This window comes from Fundulus heteroclitus, unplaced genomic scaffold, assembly GCF_011125445.2.
Source record: "Fundulus heteroclitus isolate FHET01 unplaced genomic scaffold, MU-UCD_Fhet_4.1 scaffold_48, whole genome shotgun sequence".
In the NCBI taxonomy this organism is placed as follows: Eukaryota; Metazoa; Chordata; class Actinopteri; order Cyprinodontiformes; family Fundulidae; genus Fundulus; species Fundulus heteroclitus.
The window spans coordinates 16,674-31,039 of record NW_023396901.1 but is presented as its reverse complement, the minus strand read 5'-3'; positions in this window follow the sequence as shown (position 1 = coordinate 31,039).

The following is a 14,366-nucleotide window of genomic DNA, read 5'->3' as shown; positions in this document are numbered from 1 at the left end:
TCAGATTTATATTTGTAAAACATTAAAAAGAAAATACAAACATTGATGCTTTTCCTTCCTTTGTTAAAAGGTAAAATAAAAAACGAAAATATTCATGGGTGTTAATAGTTTTGAAAAGCCATGTGAACATGACAAAGAATGAAGGGTGGAGGCTGGCAGCACAGAACAGAGAGAACTCGGGACAAATGGGAAGGAGGATAACATGGAAAAAGGAGGGCTGTTGAGCCTGCAGCAGCATTCTGAGGACAGGACAGTAAGTATAAATAGGTGGTCACTTTGACAGCAGTTTGTACCATGCACCTAAATGCTATTCTTATGCTACAGACAGGGGGTTATGGGTGAGGCACTGTACATGAGATGACCTAGTTGGTGGAAAGTAGGCTATAAAGAAGGAAAAGGGAACACATACACACACTAATCCTGACGTAGGCAGTTTGGCTTTTTTTAAGCACCACATGGGGATCATGCGGACTGCTCTCAATAGAAAAGTGTCAGCTTATCCTCAATGATGGGGTCAGTTTTAATAATGATATTTTCCCTAAATGCTTTTTGTACTTTGATTGTTGTCAAGTTACACCTCTGTCAAACTCTCTTTAAAGGCTCGTAAGCTATGTGGTGTGGCCTGCCTGTGGAAACAGTTTTATAAACCAGCCGCCAAGGAGAAATCAAAACAACAAATATGGTTGACTATGGGTTAAAATATTAAACAGACTACACTCTTTTTATAAACAGGAAGTTGCTTAAATGATACAGGGGTTTAAGGGGCTGTGGATGATGTAGTGCTTTTTTTCCCCTTCTTCAATGTAGCCATTTTTTTCAGAATAATCTGTCAATCCTTGTCTAAAGATACATCAAACTGTTGTGGAAATCTCTAATTTGTATTAATAGTTCAGTAAAGAGGTGCTACCCCTGTGTAAAGATCTTTATCTCTCTCTCTGTCCCTTGTCTCCGTTCACCTAGATGTCACATCTCCTTGCCGCCTGTCTTGTCCTAGTGGATGACCTGCTGCTGATTTGTCAGACAATACCTGTGCATGTGGCTGGGAGCGTTTGCCTTTCAGCCTGCCAGTTTGTGCCAGTTTGTCTGCCTAGATTGTGATCTTTGTCTTTCATTCCTGCAAAAGAACTCAGACTTTCACACCCATTAAAAAAACACTGCTTTTCTATATAGTCTTGCTCAGTCTGGGTTGAGACGGCAACCTTTAAGGAGGCTTTTTGATTTTGACCTTAAACCTGCATTTCTCCTCCACTGGGAGTAGGATTTAGAAGGCTTTCATTTTTTTTCTAACCTGCACTGAAGCCCTGTGGTCACTCTACTCTTTTTACTGCAGAGCCGCCCAGACGTCTTTACATAAACAGCGACAACAAGCGCTATCTACTGGTCGAAAAGCAGTACTACACCTCTGCTGTCTGCTATCTGCTTCTCAAAAGTAGTGTTGAGGTTTGTGTTCTTAAGTTTTATGTCAGAACAAATATTTTAATTTGTAAGATCCTGTCACTAGGTTGAAAATTAAGAATTACACCATTTTAAAATCATAAATAATTTTAAATGGTTGTGCTAATGCATTAAATCCATTTCATTTTGTTTTATAGGTACTTATAACATGACGTAACAAACCATTTTTACCTGGTGTTACCAACATCAGTCCTAAAAGGCCTGGTGTTCTCAAATTTTAGATGTGTCCCTTGTCAAAGTCATCTGGATTAAATGGCTGAATTCCCACATCAGTATGTCATAGTTCTTAAGAGTCCTGCTAATGACCTAATTATTTGATTGAGATGTTAAAGCAACAATTCATAATCCCCATGAAATAACCAACAACATCTTAAAACTATAATTAATATGCCTGACCTGAAAAACAGAGAAGGCACACATATAAAGACACATTTAGGATTGAAGGTTAGGATGGAGGTGGGTCTATGGCAAGATTCAAATTTCTTGTGACTACATCTCTCTATAAAATGATCATTCCTTTAGAAATTATGCCTAGTTTTGTTTTTTGTCAACTTTATTTGTGTAAGAGAGTTTAACAAGTGATTTATTGATTGTTACCTTTCTGTAGCAGGATCTTCATTTTTTTTAAAACACATTTATTTATCCCAATAGCACGTTCCTTTCCCCGAGGCCCCAGTCAGAGTCAAAAGAGAAAGAAGGCAACAACATTGTTTAAGATGGAATTGCAAAATAAGTTTTGCATTTAGCTCTGAAATGGTAGCCTTGTATTTAAAAATGGCAGAAAGAGATTTACACTAAAAGTCAGTTCTTCAGTTTTTGTTTCTTTCACACTTAAATGTAAAAAAAAGTTGCCCAAACTGAATAATTGGTAGTGTCACACTTGACCTCAAGAGCTATTATTTGGGTTAGCCCTTATAGTGCTATATATAGCCCATAAAGTATTGTCCTTGGTAGTCAGAATTCTTGCCCTCCAGGTCAGAAAATCTAACTGGAACCGCCCCAAAAGTTGGTATTACGAGTCAGAAAGTCTGTGCAACAGGATGTTACCTGACTTCAGCCTTCATGATGGCTGCTACTCACAGAAGCATTGAGTAAAACCTCATACTTTGACTGTTTGTGTCAGATCTCTATAGTTGTGTAACCTTTAGTCAGTTGTACTTATTTGAACAAAATACCACCTAGAACAGTGTTATTGTCTTTGATATTGTTTTAACTGGTGCAAGTGTCCATGTTTTTTCCTACTGTCTGACAAGGGAAAAGGCGGAGATGACTTAATTTGTGACTCATTAGTTTCGACCTCCAAATCAAAAGGAACGCATCATAACCCCTGTTTTTGATAACTGAAAATCAGACTTTTTCATTTCTGTGAAGGAATTTTGGCACATTTTTTTTTTTAGAATTGTTTAAGTTAGAAATCATCGTGTTTCTTTTTTTTTTTTTTTTTTTTTTTTTTTTTTTTTTCCCAGTGTCCTGTCTAGCAATGTGGCAATAAAAATTGATATCTTAATGCCAAATAGAGCTCGACAGATTTTACTTTCACAAGTGGAGCAAACAGCTTTCGCCATAATGCTCCGCTTGATTTGTGCGTGTAAATAGCTTTATTGTGATTCCTGCAGGGAGAATTTCAAATTATATGGACACTACAATGGGAAAGTAGGAGAGTAAAAGAAAAACAAGAAGAGGAAAAAAAAAGAGAAAGAAGAGGTGAAAGAAAGAAGAGATAAAAGGAAGAGAATGATAAAACTTCCTCTGTCTGCTCCATCACCTGGAAAGAGACACAAAAAGAACAGCACAACCAACAGACATAAAGCAACAGATACAATCGTGTAACACCTTGATACCATTGCTAAATCATATGTATTATTATTTAAGCTGACATGTGTAATGTGATACCTAAAAAAAAAAAAGGTAAAAGAAAGTAAATAAATTATAGCCTTTCTGTATATAAGTGAACATTTAATACCTAGGACCCAGCACCTGTGGGAGATTGTGAGAGTGCACTAGTTTAGGTGAAAATTATCCAGAAGGAAATGGCTTGATAGTGATTGTGGAGAACCGAAGACCCACCTTCCCCGAGTACAGAGGCAGGGGTCAGGGAACCCATAACCCCGGACTCCCAAAGGGGCCCCCAAAGCAGTGCGCCCGAGAGGGGCCTTCACAGGAAATGTACAACCCCCCCCTGAGGAAAGAGGAGAGACGACCCCGAGGAAATCCCCCAGCCACCGCAATGCCGACGCCCCCAAGAGCCGCGGGGACGAGCCCGTGGGCTCCGCCGGCAGCCGGCCCCGCTGAAGTGGTCCTGGCCATGGGCCCTGGGGGCCAGAGGCCCCGGGGTCGCCCCGCCCCCGCGGCAGGGGCCCCGGCCGCCCCCCGGGCGGCTGTTTCAGATCATGCCACAGCACCATTTTTGGATTGTAACCTTTTCCATGCAGTTATATGTCAACAACTTTGTTTCTGATTTGTTCTTGAATTTCTTTCAATCGAGACAAGATGTGGTGCTTGCTGTTCAAGTGGTAAATTTATTCTACATATCAGGGAGTAAACAGGCCTGAAAGTAGAAAGAGAAATGTAACCAAAAATGTGGTTTATATCAGCTCATGTATAATTTTACATGGATACTTTATTCTATTATTAATTAAAATCATAATGTGAGAATTGCCTTATGTATTTACTCTGTATACAACAGTTTCTGTAATTTTAGATTTAAGTGTGACAGAGGAGTAAAACAGAAGTATAAGAAGAAATTTGTGAAAGACACTTTAAATCCAGGTTTTACAGTTTATGATCTGCAAGCCCAACCATTTTTTTTACCATCGAAATTACATAGAAGATTGCTTAGCATTTGCTGTATAGATAGTAAACTTAATCGTTAACTATAAATTAAAAGTTTTCTTAGTTACTGCAGCCTTACAAAAATCTTTCCTGGTAGAGGTCCTTTTCGCTACCTGATTGATTACTGATTTGAGTGATTTTGTTTTGTCCAATGCACAATCAATGACACAAAAAAGTCTTACAATAGAACAATGCTTTGATAATTTTGTGACAATTTTGCAACTTTATTCTGTGAGGCAATCACATTTTGTCATTAAACATAGGATTATTTGAAGCCTCGGGAGATTTTTTCTGCGGAAAATTTTATTTCAATTTGTATGTTACCTGAACATACAAATTAGTTTATTTTTCCCTATTTATCATGAAGTTTTTTTTAAGTACTTAAATTCAGATGGTTGGATAGGGGAAGTAAGAAGTTTTCTGGAGAGAGAAAAAAAATTCAGGGTAAAAAATATATATATTTGGTATTTTGAAGGATGGTGTGAATACCTGCAGTGAGGGGAATATTTGCTCAGAGGCCAAAACACTGTGACAGCTAAGGTGATTGTAACAGAGATCTGACACAGATAGATAGAACAGCAGTCAGCTGTGCTGTGCATGACATAATTCTAACCTACTTTAATATCAACCTATTCTGACGCAGCCACTAAGCCCCATATGTCAGCAAACTATCTGGTAATGACAATTAATGATAATTTGTGACATAAACTAACTACCTGAAATAATAGACAGTCTGATGTGCAGGGATCAAGATTAACCCGGAAAAGATGAAGTAATGCTCGTCTCACGGAAGGAGGGTCTGAAAGCCTCACTCACGGATTCCACCACCCACCCTTTTTATAACCTGTCATTTTAATTTTATCTCATTATCTGTTGTATAACATATGCTTGCGCTGTATTTTCATCGCCTTCTCTCCGGGATGTGTGCCTTAGCATGAGCAATGGGCTGAAAGGAGAGTGGAATCCTGAGCCTCCCAATAACTTGCCAACAGAAAGACAGACAGCAGTCTGCTGATTTGATTCTTACACAAATGAAGGTGTGGAGTTGTTGTTTTTTAACTCGAAAGAATCAAGTAATTTCAGTTGTTGTGGAGTCACACATATTAGTGAACAAAGTGGCAACAACAGCTGCATTTCATGACATCTTGAAATGGAATGACCTCTGATGGCAGAGGCCTCAGCAGGGATAAAAACCCTAATGAACCATATCAAAAAGTAATGAATATTGATTTGTTCCCACTGGTGCGCGTGTGTTCTTGTACTTGCAGCTAAATGAGAGCATGTTTTGTGCATTTTACTGGTAAAGTGGAGACTTTAATTTAAAGTGAGGACCTTTTGTCGGTCCTCACTTTTATTCTAGGCTCGGGGTTAGATTTAGCACTATGGTGTAAATTAGGTTTAGGGTGGGGTTAGGTATAAACCCATTAAGGTAGAGGTTAGGGCAAGGGTTAGGCCAAAGAAAGGCTTGAGGATGAATGGACGTCTATGGAAGACACGGTACGGTCCTCACCATGTACATTAAACAGGGATGTGTGTGTGGCTACTGCAAAACTTCCATTCATACAGCTGCCATGAGCACAGCGCCTTGCTCAAGGGCAGTTAAGCAGAGCAGATGTTTGTTCTTGTGGAGGTAACTTGAAACAAAATGTCCATTGGGTGAAAATATTCCACCCTGCTGCTGATCTGATGAATAGGGCTGGATTGCAGCCCCAAGCTAAAGAAGAAATAAGCAGCTGTTTTTTTTTTATTTGCTTCGCTTTAAATGTCCAAGAGAGCAGCATGTCTATCATTTGTTCCTAATTCATGAGCATACTGTTTGCTTTACTTAGCTGAAAGTAAAGCTAGGAGATTTGTGGGAAAAGGGGCACTCAACATCTACTCCAGAGGGTTTTCTTCCTGGATTTATGCACCCTCCATTTACCTTTCAACACTGAATAGCTTTCTTGTTCCTGCTGAAGAAACACACTATCACATTATAATGCTGACACCACCATGCTTTACATTGGAGAGGGTTTGTTCAGAATGGTGTGCAGGTTTATTTTTTCACCACACTTTGCATCTGGGCCAAAAGTCCAGTTTTGGTTTCATCTGACCAAAGCACCTTTTTCCACTCATTCCATGTTGTTTCCTGTATCAAACTGCAAACAAGAACTGTATGTTGTTCTACTTGCTAATGTTGGGTTGAGGACAACATTTTGAAGTTCAACATATTGTCCAATGTCAGCTGTGGAACTCTACAGCTCCTTCAGAATTAAGAGAGGACTTTAGGTTGTTTCTTTAAATGATGGTCTCTTTGCCTAGCTTGTCAGTTTAGATGCCTTCACAGCTTTGCAGTTGTATCAGAGTATGTATCTTCAGAGGAAGGATTGAACAGAATTTGGAATATGGTTTTATAACGTAATCCTGCTTTAGATATCTCAACAACCTTATCCCTGACATTTCTGGGGAGTTCATTGGTCTCCATGATGCTTTTTCTTCACTAATTCGCAAATGAAAATCTCTAAGGCCTTAGAGGATGGCTGCATTCATACTGAGATCTCATGACACAGAGGCACTGCACCTGCAACATACAGTACAATCTCAGAAGGCAATGTTTTGCATTGGATTCAATTGAAGGACATCAGAGTAAAACGTAATTAATACAAATGTACGGTACACATTTCAGATTTCACTTTTTATTTTATCTGTAACCCTTTTCTTTCCACCATACCATAATGCACTATATCATGTTTCTTACATAATACAACTCATTAAATATTATGTTTCTAACACCTTAGGAAAAAGTGAATTTTAAGATTAGTTTTGCAAGCCACACATATTCAAAAAGCTCTGAATACTTTATTTCCATACTATCTTGTACTCTATATGTGCACACAGCTTTTTCATATTAAGCTAAATTCCTTCATCTATCCTTTGTCACTCATCCTAGTTTCAGGTGAAGGGTAAATGAATGGAGATCCCCAGACAGTCCTCTTTCCATCCATATCCTCTGACCTGTCCATGGTAACTGCTAGCTGCCTGAGACACAATTTCTCCAGCAAGTACTCCTCCCAGTAGGATATGTCCCAAACATCTCCCTGAAAAGGCATCCATACAGATGCAGAAAACCCTGTGAACCGACTCCTTTTGATGCTGCTCTCAGCTGAATACCCAAATTCTTTACTCTATTCTAAAATGTCAATCCAGTCACTTTGTGGAGGAAAATCCCTGCAGCTTGAAGTGGCATCTCATTTTTTCAGTCGCTACCCACAGCTCAAGACAATAGATGAAGATTTGAAGGGGGATTGGCAAGATCAGTTCAAACACATCTTCTAGTTCATGTAGAAAAAAAAACAGGTAACAGCAGCAAACAGCTATTGGTTGCTCCGTATCTGAACCTAACACTAAAATATTTACCGTTTTTGGAACAAGTCTAAACTCAAATACTGTGCAAAACATATACAGCCATAATATGGAGTAGATAAATTATGTTTTCTAAATGTGATGATTATCAAATGAGCATATGATACTTCTACATTGTGTTTACATTTATTGGCACACCAACAACTGTCTGCATTGATAATATATTCCTTTGAGCCCTGGAACACTTTGGAACCAGCAGAATGTGCTCGAGATTTAAAGTTGGAAAAAGAGAAATCAGTATTTCCCTCCAAGACATGTTGCACCTGAGACACAATCTTGGATAAGTTGGTAAGAACCATACATCTTTTTTCAGATGTTTTCCTTCACAATCTTCAGCCATGAGTTAAAAGAGAAATGACAAGATCCACAAAGCCCAATCTGATCACTTCCACATATTGTGAATTTGACAGTCCTAAAACAGAAGTTCAGAAGTCGATGTTGGTCAATTCCAAAATATAAATAGTGCAACAAATAAGCAAAACCCTTTTTTCATTTTTGGATCTACAATAATTACACATTCATTTCCTACAAAAAAACTTACTTATTTATTTAAAATGATCATATTTTGTAAATCAGGTAAAAAAAAAGATGTAAATTTGTTTTGGTTTTAAAATTTGGATTGATTTGTTGGCCTTCGAGTTCCTTTGACTTGACAATTTTGGCCCATGTACCGAAAAGTTTGGACATTAACAATGGACACCAAACAATGTTGTAGAACATTTAAAATATAACAATAAAAAATAAACACTTAATTGTTTGTGCACTTCATGTAGCAGCACAAGGCCTTCCTAATTCCTAGTTACCTTCCTAATAACATTTGTAAACTACAATATAACAATACATTTTAAAGAAATGTGAACATTTTCTGTTTGATTTATATATTAAAACTTTTTTTCTACTTAAAAACATGACGTTTACAATCCAATCTATTGTGCTCTAATTGGCCTCAAGGAAAGTGTCAAAGATATACGCAGAGAGGGCAGAGAGAGAGAGAAATAGGGCGCTCTTAGCCAATCTACACTACTCTGTCACATCTTTCTTGTTATGGCACCGTCTTGCTTCAAATAGTGTTTTGACTCTTAAATTAAATTTAATGAACATGTCACAGCAAGAAAAGAGCTTCTTGTTGTGGGGAGGAGGAGGAGAAAAAAGTTGATGAACATTGTTTTCTGCATAAGATAATAATAATATTAATAGTAATAGCTTTATTGTCATTGAAACATACATTACAACAAAATGTGTTCTCTGCTTTTAACCCATCACCCTTGAGGAGCAGTGGGCTGCCATGTGCGGCACACGAGAAGCGTTCTGGGGTTAAGGGTCTTGCTCAGGGACCCAGAGTGCAGGTGCTGGGGATCGAACGGGGTACTTGCATCCTTCTCTGAGTGCAAGCGTGCTGCTCTAACCATTAGGCCAACACTCCCCATACAGCTCGGTAGGCAATTTGGGGTTAAGTGCCTTGCCCAGGTGCACATCGACATGTGGCAAGGGGAAGCTGGAATCGAACCCACAACCTTCTGATTGCCAGACAACTGCTCTCAAGCCACAGTCACCCCCATTTCTCTGCATTTAACCCATCCCCATTGTGGAGCAGTGGGCTGCCACTGAAGGGCGCCCGGGGAGCAGTTGGGGGTTAAGGGTCTTGCTCAGGGACCCAGAGTGCAGGCAGTTGGGATCAAACCAGATACTTGCATCCTTCTCAGAGCGCAAGCGTGCTGCTCTAACCACTCGGCCAGCACTCCCCCAGGTGTTTACAATTACTACTGTAATCGTAGTAATTGTTTTCATGCACATACACGACTCTTCATGGCAACACGCACGCACTCACGCAGCAGTAGCAGGTGACCAGCTGGATATCAGACTTCGGTTTTTAGACATTGGGAAAGGAGTTTTATACCAACTTTTTTTTTTTTCCCAATGTCCTGTCTAGCAATGTGGCAATAAGAATTGATATCTTAATGCCAAATAGAGCTCGACAGATTTTACTTTCACAAGTGGAGCAAACAGCTTTCGCCATAATGCTCCGCTTGATTTGTGCGTGTAAATAGCTTTATTGTGATTCCTGCAGGGAGAATTTCAAATTATATGGACACTACAATGGGAAAGTAGGAGAGTAAAAGAAAAACAAGAAGAGAAAAAAAAAGAAAGAAGAGATGAAAGAAAGAAGAGATAAAAGGAAGAGAATGATAAAACATCCTCTGTCTGCTCCATCACCTGGAAAGAGACACAAAAAGAACAGCACAACCAACAGACATAAAGCAACAGATACAGTCGTGTAACACCTTGATACCATTGCTAAATCATATGTATTATTATTTAAGCTGACATGTGTAATGTGATACCTAAAAAAGAAAGTAAAAGAAAGTAAATAAATAAATTATAGCCTTTCTGTATATAAGTGAACATTTAATACCTGGGACCCAGCACCTGTAGGAGTTTGTGAGAGTGCACTAGTTTAGATGAAAATTTATCCAGAAGGAAATAGTTCGATAGTGATTGTGGAGAACCGAAGACCCACCTTCCCCGAGCACAGAGGCAGGAGTCAGGGGACCCGTAACCCCGGACTCCCAAAGGGGCCCCCAAAGCAGTGCGCCCGAGAGGGGCCTTCACAGGAAATCTGCACCCCCCCCCCCCCCGAGGAAAGAGGAGAGACGACCCAGAGGAAATCCCCCAGCCACCGCAATGCCGACGCCCCCAAGAGCCGTGGGCCGTGGGCTCCGCCGGCAGCCGGCCGCGCTGAAGTGGTCCTGGCCATGGGCCCTAGGGGCCAGAGGCCCCAGGGGCGCCCCGCCCGCGGCAGGGGCCCCGGCCGCCCCCCGGGGGGCCAGGCCCCGCGAAGCCACCGCCAGGAATGGGCTCCGTACCTATCGGAGACTTGAGATGATCTTGGGAGAGGGAGCGGACCGGACCCGAACCTGGGAAAAAAAAAAAAAAAACTCATTCACACCATCCCTCCCTTGTGCCCCACTCACCACACACAGACACACACAAAAAAAGGGACGCTGTACACACATTGCCACATAGCATTCACATCCAAAAATCCCAAGTGGTGGGGGGTCACCACAATTCAACAATACGACTGCCTGTGCCCGACCCCCGGCCCCGCCACCGGACCAGACGCCCCCCGGACCAGGCCCCCCAAAGAGGAGGGGCCGACACGACCCGTACGGGCCACCCGACCAGAGCCCCCCCTCACCCACTATATACCTAATAAACCCCCTCCCACCCAGACCTTACCCTAGCCACCCCTGCCCCCCATCCCTTCCTGGGGAGAGCAGAGGCGTCAGCCCCAGACCCGGTAAGCCGCTGGCTAGCCGCAGCAGCCCCCTGCCAAGACCCCGGACCCAGTGGCCCGCACCTCCTCCAGGCCCCAGACTCCGTGCCGCGATCGGAGATCGGGGGTGTGCAAAAGACCCCCGATCCTCATCCGAGCCCCGATCCTCATCCGAGCCCACCCCCCCTCCGGAAGGAGGGGGGGTGGGCTCTTCATGGCAAGACGCTCTTCATGGCAACACGCACGCACGCACTCACGCAGCAGTAGCAGGTGACCAGCTGGATATCAGACTTTGGTTTTTAGACATTGGGAAAGGAGTTTTATACCAACTTTAAGTGTCTCAACCACCATTTAAAAACCAATGTTGATACGCAACTTTCAGTGAGTGAAAGTGAAATAAATAATCCTGCACCGCTCTGCTGCTCTGTTCTCAGAGAGAAGCAGAGCTGTCCCCTTCTGCTCACAGTGACAGAGGCAGACATTCAAAGGGCAAATACAGCTAAATTAGACGGTTAAAAATACAATAAAAGTTGAAAACTTACTTTTGTTGTTGGCAATCAGTCTGACAACATTATCAGCTGCTCTCTGCCAGGGAGGTGGCGGCAACGTATGCACGTTATGTGACTTCAAACCATGGCGGTGGAATGCCCTAATGGATCGTCCAACACATGCATGCATTGGCCAATATATTGGTTGACCTATAAAAATATACCGGAAATAAAAACATAAATAAAGCCTTAAAGAAGAACTTAAAAAGGGTCTTTTAAATCATCATTATTTAGGGTAAGGGGGTATAATTTTCAGTTTGTGGCATGCATTCCTCAGCCCGCATGTTACTTACCACAGGTGCCATTGTTTTCTAGCAAAATCAGGGAGTTCTTTCATCTTGTGATATTTTAGACTTGCTTCTTATTGGTCAGTTGTTCTGTGACACGTTCAAATTAGGCGCCATTATTGGTGGAAATCTGACCGCATGCATACCTGTAAAGAGGCATTTTCATGGGTGAATTTCATAAACAACTTTTCCTGACTTCTTGTCCATCGAGACGAGACGAATCATGACAAAATGCAAGCGCTACATGAAGCCCAAATGATCAGAGAACGAGCTTTGCATTTTTTATTGCGACCTTAGTGGTGACCACCGCCCATATAGATGAGGAGTGGCCAGAAAAATGTCCCAACATCCCAAGTGCTGCAGTGGATGGCCCGTCTGGGAGGGGGAAAACTACAATTTCTCATTGTAGTTATGATTACCCTGTGGTGTTAGATTACATGATGTAGAAAGTGGTTTAGCACAGAACTGGCAAGACTGGTGGTTTAGCACAGAACTGGTAAGACTGGTCACCCCATATGGATATGTTTGAGTAGGAATAAATAGTAGTTTCTTAGGCTAGACCATATGAAGGTAAACATTATGTATTTGCTTGAAAATGTTACCTTTCTACTAGTATTTGTACATATTGCTGGCAATAAACAACATTCAATTTAAACTTAAGAAGAACTTGGTGTTGGAGATTTTCTCATCTAATTTAAGTTGTATATTTAAGAGTGGGCTGAAAGCTTAAATTGCTGGAAATGGCCCCTATTTGTACTTGAAACAGTGAAAACGCTAGAGCTTCCTAACTTCGAAGGAGAGAGTAATTTAAAATGCAATTTTGTTTAGAGTTTACTCCTTGAACAGAAAAAAAATCTCAGCCGTCTCTAGTTATTAAGAGTCTAATTAAAGGGATCATCTGATTTAAAAGATGACCTCTGTGTCATACAAAAGTGCTCCAAAATCAACCATGTAACATTGCAATTTGGTAGGAGATATATATGGCTGTGCCTGTCAGACTGATTTGATGTGCTACTGTAAGTAAAGACTGCAGGAGGGGTTGTGCTTTAATGTTTGAATATCTTAATTTTCAGCTACAGACATTTTGGCTCAAAAATCTGCAAAAAGTTTATTTTTGCAAAATCCCCATAAAACATAAGAAATGTTATAAATAAGATTTTTTAAAACATTGAAAGAGTAATATTCTCTTAGATAACAAAAGAACAATGGTGGAATAATAATCATTTTCTGTGTGTGTGTGTGTGTGTGTGTGTGTGTGTGTAGTGGTGGTGGTGGTGGTGGTGTGGGGGGGGGGGTGTACTTGTCTGCTGCTTCATTTTTTTTGGTTTGCTTGGTCCAGTCCAAATTCCTTTATCAACTTTTGTCCTCCAGCCAAAGCCTTGAAAATTTATTTAAAAAGAAAATGTGGTCATTTATTTACAAAAATGACCACATTTTCTTTTTCCGCACTCTTCTGTCCTTGTTTGACAGTTTTGTTTGCATTCATATGGATAGACATCGGCACCTACATTGCTAAATTGCCAGGGGGTTACATTTGATAAACAGTTCTCAAAAATTAATTTGACTGGATGAAAAATGACATTAAAGTAATGATTGGCCACAGGCTCAATCATCCTCAATGCCCAAGGAGAATCTTTAAGTAACCAATTAGAACAGCTTGAATTCACATGGAAACAAAAAGTTTTAAAACATACATACACACTCATCTGACTGGCGGCCCTCGCCAGTGGATTTTTCCTGATTAGGTCAACACAAGAAATAAACCCAAAATGCTAAAAAATCAGGCACACTTTATGAGAGAACAGAAGTAATCACTTTTTGTATGTTAATATTGTCATGATTTAGTTTTTTGTTTGGACTTTCTGGACTGATTTTTCCACTCTTTGCTCCACTTGTCTCAGCCACCAGTCACTATCCAATCATCTCAGTCAGCTCCCAGCCACTATTCAGCAACAGATCAGCTCCACCTGCTGCTACTTATTAGTCCCAACTCTGCTCACCTGTTATTGTCTTTATTTACCTGCCTCAACCACTTCTTGCCAGAATGTCTCGTCTTGTATCTAATGCAGTGCTGCTTTGACGATCCCAGTTTCTGTGCGTGCCGCCTGTTGGACTCAGTTTCTCTGCCTATGATCAGCCTTCACTGAGGAGGTTTTCCAGTGACTGCTTGCTGCTAATATCTGCACTGTTTCACGTGAATTCCTGCTGCTTGCTCTGCTAGCTCTGGTGTGCCATTGCCCTGCATATCGCTTCAAGTCTGTCACTGCCTGCTACTTCTATTCAGCATCGGTTCTGTCAGTTACCCCACCTGCATCTTTAGGTCTACTGTCCATTACTGCCTGCCTGCTTCATCTGCCATTATTCACTTCTTGCAAAAAGATTCTTTAAAATGAAGCTCTGTGTCTGGCTGAATATTAGGTTCTCATTACAAATAGGGCTGGGTGATATGGCCAAAATATAATTTTATGATATTTTATAGTATTCAGGCGATATAACAATAAATCCAACGATATAACAAAGTTTAAAAAAAAAAGGAAATGGTTGTTGTTCATTTGACAGGTTGCCTTG